General features: G+C 38.1%; 1 pseudogene; it reads left to right on the top strand.

The window, feature by feature from the left end:
• Window positions 1–2021: 2021 nt before the first annotated feature.
• LOC102860200 overlaps window positions 2022–6332 on the top strand; it is an 8127-nt pseudogene continuing 3816 nt past the window's right edge.

The raw sequence follows: 6332 nt of genomic DNA, 5'->3' as shown, positions 1-6332 counted from the left end.
AAAATTTAACAATATGTTACCTACAAGAGACACATCTAAGAAATAAGGAGAAAGATAGACTAAAAATCAAAATGTGGAAAAAACATATGCCACGTAAATGGCATCCATAAGAATGCAGGGGTGGAAATACTAGTCTCTGATAAAATGGACTTGAGGAGGAAAATCAACATAAGAGATATGGAAGGACACTATACATTGACTAAAGGCACAACAGAACAAGAGGCTATACCTTAGTAAATATCTATGCACAAAATGATCAGCAGAAGACATAAAACCAGAATTTATTGACTTGAAGAAAGAAATACATGTTTCCACAATGGTAGTTGGAGACTAACATAGCACTCTTACCAGAGGACAGGTCAATTTGAAAGTAACACAACAAAGATGTAGAAGAACTACACTGTAAAATTTGCCAACTCAACCACGTAGACTTAGACAGGGTATTTCTCCCAAATAAAACTTCATTTACTTTCTTCTCAAGGACACATGTTACATCCTCCAGAATTGATCATACATTAGGACACAAAGCAAATCTCAACAATTTTTTTTTAAAAAAACCAAAACAATAGAAAGCGTTTTCTCAAACCATTATGGCATAAATCTAGAAATCAACAATAGGGTGAAGATTTCTAAAACTACACACATGAAAGCTAATTAAAACCTCGCTTATAGAAATTAAGTAACACCCTATTTGTGCATGACTGGGTTGTAAAAGAAAAAGAAGTTAAATTTAAAAAAGTTTATTGAAATGAATGAAAATACAATATATCAAAACATCATACCAATCAATAAACAAATACATAAACAAAAAAGAGAGGAGCTAAATAAACTACTTAAAGCAGCATCTCCAGCAAGCAGGAAAAAAAAAACCCAAAAAAATCCACAAAACCTCAAAATCTACAACCCAACAACAACAAGCTAATCCAGCAGTCTCTAGAAGAAAGGAAAGCATAAGGATAAGGGCTAAAATAATTGAGCTAGAAAACAGAAAAACAAAGTAAGCCATCAAGAAGTGGTTCTTTAGAAAGGTCCATAAAATAGGCAAACCATTGGTAAATTTAACAAAAGAGAAGACACAAATAAATTGAATAAAAAATGAAAAAGGTGACATCACAACAGAAAAAGCTGAAATTAAGATGATAATATCGCAATATCATTATACTCTAAAATATCTGGACACTACCGGAAATAGACATTCTAAGAAACTCAAACTTTATACAAATTGACATTAACAGATGTAGAACACTTGATGAGTCCCTTCAAAAAAGAAAAAAATTGAGCAGGCAAAAAAAAAATACTCCTTAAAAACTGGCCTGACTCAGATGGATATATAAGCAAAAACATTCAGAGCTGAATTATCACCAATTCTACTTAAATTATTTTTAAAAAATGGAAAACGAAGAAACTGCTCCACAGCATAACCCTAAACCAAAACCAGGTAAGGACAGTGTCAAAAAAGAAAACTATAGACCAATGTCTTTCATGAACACAGAAGCAAAAACCTTTAACAAAATTCTGGCCAATAGAATGCAACAGTATGTAAATAAATAATTCATGACAACCATGTGGTATCCCTATTAGGTATGCAAGGATAATTCAATATAAGAGAAATAATTAGCATAATTCATCCCATTAACAAAGCAAAAACCAAAACCACATGATTCTATCAATTGGTATAGAAAAGGCCTTTGACAAAGTTCAACACCCTTTCCTGGTTAAAACACTCACTAAAATAGAAATAGAGGGAATTACCTCAGCAGGGCTTTATGAGGGGGAGTGTGACATCAAGATTGGAAGAAGGCTTATTAAAAACCCACAATCTCTTATTAAAAACCTACAATATACAGATGACACAATCTTCCTTGCACTGAAGAAGACCTGAAGCACTTGCTGCAAAAGGTCAAGGACTGTTGTCTTCAATAATGATTGAAGCTCAACATGAAGAAGAAGACAAAAGAGTCTCACCACTGGGCCAATTGGCAGCACCATAAAGATGAATTGCACTGGGAAAATCTGCTGTCATGGACCTCTTCACAGTGCTGAAAAGCAACTATGTCAGTCTAGATACAAAGATGCACCTAATCCAGGTCATGGTATTAATTACTTGTTATGTTTCAGAGAGTTGGACAATGACTAAGGATAACAGAAGTAGATGCCTTTGAGATGTGATGCTGGAGAAGAGTCTTAAATATGACCATGTTCTGCAAAGAAAAAGGTCTGTTTGGACAGGGTAAAATTAACTCTTTCCTGGGAGGCTAGGATTTTGAAGCTCTGCCTCGCTTACTTTGGGCACATAGCCAGGAGAGGTTGGTCCTTGGAGAAGGACATGCTCAGAAAGGTGGACAAACAGCACAGGAGAAGAAGACCCCAGATGAAATGGATTGATACAGGATTTTGAGCAATGGGGGTTGATGTGTCAGAGTTAGGGAGACTGGCTTGGGTAGGGTCGTTATATATCACAGGTCACTCATTGGCACATAACAACGATAACATACTGTGACAGAGTTGGAAGTAGGAGTGGCATCCACTTTCTAAATTTCTCGGGACTATGAATTTGATAAATGTCGATGGTTGTAGAAGTGCTTCAGGCCTTTTATTCGTGTGTTTGCTATGAGTCGTGCTCAACTTGAAGACAACCAATACAACAACAACTTCAGCAAAGTGTAAGTATGTACACAAAACAAAAAGACAACATTAATCTCAACGGAGAGAGAATAAATGCATTCCATCTGTGAACAGGGACAAGTCAAAGATTCCTACTATCATCATTCCTATTGAATATTGTATTGGAAGTATTTGCTAGAGCAATCCTTTCTATGTGTGTGTTGTATGCAGTGTTGTGTACTGTAGAGTCAGAATCAACACACAGCTGACCTTCCAGTGGGATTTCAGAAGCAGTTAATTTCATGGGAGGAGCTTCCCCATCCTTCTTCCATGGAGCAGCTGCTGGCCCCAAACTGCGTGCTTTCTGGATTGAAGCACAGCTTCTTGCCACTAGACCAGCAGAGCTTCCATTCAGCCTGTGTGCTGAGCAATTTTTTCAATAAAATGGAATCTATGAAGAAGAGTGTGGAATTAGAATTGGAGCAAGTCTCAACAACAACTTTCATTATACTGAAAATGAGGTGGACTTGAAGTGCTTGCTCCAGAAAATCAAAGAAGCCAACTTTCAATGTGGATTACAACACAATGTGAAAAAAGAAAAAAATATTCTCACTATGATAGATGATGGATACAGAAAAGAATGAACTGTTAACAATTTTATCTGATTTGGAGTCATAATCAATACATTTGGTACCAGCAGTGAGGCAACCACAAGACATATTATGCTGGGAAAGTCTGTAGTCAGGGACTTCTCCAAATTATTGAAGAAAAATGATGTCAGTTTGAGGAGTAAGATGTGACTGATTTAGACTATTGTCTTTTTAATCACTTGCTATGTGTGAATAAGGATGACAAAATAATGATGCCTTTGAGTTGTGATTTTGGAAAAGAGTATAGTTTGGGTAGAATGTTGAATGATCCAGGAAGTATAAAAAGAAGATGGAAGGAATACACAGAGTCACTGTATCAGAAAGAATTGGCTGACACAGAGAAATTTTATGAAATAACATATGAGCAAGAACCTATGGTGATGAAGGAGGAAGTTCAAGTTGCTATGAAGGAATTGGCAAAACACAAGGCTCCAAGAGTTGACAGCATACCAATTGATTTATTTCAACAAACAGACGTGAAAATTATGGAACAATATCACTAATATCATGCAAGCAAGATTATGCCGAAAATTATCCAAAAATGTTTGGAACAATATGTCAACAGAGAACTGCCAGATGTGCAGGCTGGATTTAGAAGAGGTCATGGTATTAGGGATACTACAGCTAATGTAAGATGGATCTTGGCAGAAAGCAGAGAATAGAATAATGTCTATCTGTGCTTCATTGACTATGCAAAGGCTTTTGACTGTGTGGATCACAACAAACTATGGCTGACTATGAGAAGAAAGGGAATCCCAGAACATTTGATTGTGCTAATGTGAAACCTATACTTGGACCAAGAGGCAGTCGTCAGAACAGAGCAGGGAGACACTGGATGGCTCAAAATCAAGAAAGGAGTCCATTAGGGATGTATTTTGTCTCCATACCTTTTCAATTTTGTTTGCAGAACAGATCATCTGAGATGCTGGGCTATACGAGGAGGAATGTGGCATCAGTATTGGTGGAAGAATCATCAACAACCTGCGTTATGCAAATGATAACACTCCTGCTCTCTGAAACTGAGGAGGACCTGAAGCGCTTGCTGCAACAGGTCAAGGACTGCAGTCTTCAATATGGATTGAAGCTCAGTATCAAGAAAACAAAGATTCTCACCACTGGGCCAATTGACAGCATCAGGATGGATGGTGAAGAGATTGAGATAGTTAACCGTTTTAGTTTACTTGGTTCCACAGTCAAAACTGTTGATAACAGCAGCCAGGAAATCAGGAGACGAATTGCATTGGGAAAGTCAGCTGTGAGGGACATCTCAAGAGTACTGAAGAGAAACAATGTCAGGCTGGAGACTAAGGTGTGCCTGATCCAGGCTATAGTCTTTGCAATTATGTGCTATGCATCGGAGAGTTGGACAGTGAATAGGGATGATAGAAACAGAATTGATGCCCTTGAGTTGTGGTGCTGGAGAAGGGTGGTGAATATACCATGGACTGCTAGGACAACAGACAGGTTTGTCCTGGAGAGGGTGAAGCCAGAATGTTTCCTGGAGTCAAGGATTCTGAAGTTTCATCTGACATACTTTGGGCATGTTGTTAGGAGGGGCTACTCCATTATGGTTGAAAAGGTGGAGTAATAACAAAAGAAAGACGACCCTTAACCATGTAGACTGACAAAGTGGGTGCAGCTGAGTTAGAGTATGTCAGGGATTATTAGGTATGGAATAGGATTGAACAGAGTTCAGCTCTGTTGTTCATAGGGACACTGAGTTAGCTGTACTTGACTCAAAGGTACTGAAAAACAGCAAGAAGCAGCATTCTGGCTGCACTTTCTCCAAAACTTATCTGTTTGTTCTCTTGATAGTCCATGAAATATTCAGTACTCTTCACCAACACCACAACTCAAAGTCATCAATTTTTTGTCTATCATCCATATTTATTGCCTACCTCTCAACTACATAGCAGATGATTAGAGATTATGGCTTCAATCACACACACATTAGTCCTTAAACTAATATTCTTGCATTTAGTAGTCTTAAAAAAACTATGGATTTGACATCATCTTGCTCACATGGCAGTTGACAGACTGCATATGATTTGGCAGAAAAGATTACTAAAATTATTTTAAATCAAACATGGAGCTGACAAGAAACTCTGTTTCCCCCTTCCATCAAATAGGGTTGGGTTGTTTTATTTGTCTGTTTTGTTTTTACCTCATAGCTCCATTCTGTTTCTGAGGCCATACATCTTTACAGGAGAGATCTGACCATCTTTCTCACATGGAGTAGATGGTAAATTAAAACTGCTGATTATTTGAAAGACAAGATATTGATTAACCATGACTATAGCCATCACCATAATCCCTCAATGCCCACACCTGAGAAGATGGAGCTCTTTCTTTCATCTCCCTTCTCTCTAAACTAGCTGCTCTCTTGAACAGACATAGATATTGAGAGTTGTCTAGAGTAAGAACGAGGGGACAGCATGGACCCCCATTTCGGGTGTCTGGAGAGGAGCCCCCACCACCGAAAGCCTAACCCAAATTCAAACTTGAACCAAACTCATTAACTTCAGAAGCACGGATGAGCCATAAAAATTCTTAGTTTTTGAAGGAGAATAAACCCAGAGGTGCTGGGAAGTCTTCTGAGGCAAAAGTCTTATCAGATTACAAGTAACCAATTAACTGACGTGACTCTGGAAAGCAGCATGCGAGACACGGAGAGGGCAGAGGCGGGCAAAATAAGCCCAGGCATTCAGAAGCTGACTCACATGACTAATTACCCTACCACCAACCATATTCCCAATTACCCAGCCCTGAGCAAAGAATTTGGGAGGGTCTTAAAAGGTGGATTCGTGCTTTTTTTATGCTTCTTTGTGCATGATCTATCCACTGGGGAGAGGATCTCCAAATATTCTGCAGAATAAAGTGTTCTTTGTCCTTACAGATGTGGGAAAATTCCTTTGGCGGCACTTCCGTGGGCATGACAGGAACACTTATTTTCCTTTCCTGGATGAATCCAGAATATACAAAGTTTATTTTTTTTTCTATAATTATATTTTATTAATTTTCATAAACATTTACAGAGATTTTGGGCTTCCACTCATTCATTGTTGCACTATTCTCTCT

This window comes from Elephantulus edwardii, unplaced genomic scaffold (assembly GCF_000299155.1).
Source record: "Elephantulus edwardii isolate Elephantulus edwardi_28Jun2011 unplaced genomic scaffold, EleEdw1.0 scaffold00277, whole genome shotgun sequence".
Taxonomy (NCBI): domain Eukaryota; kingdom Metazoa; phylum Chordata; class Mammalia; order Macroscelidea; family Macroscelididae; genus Elephantulus; species Elephantulus edwardii.
This window is presented reverse-complemented; position numbering and strand designations above follow the sequence as displayed.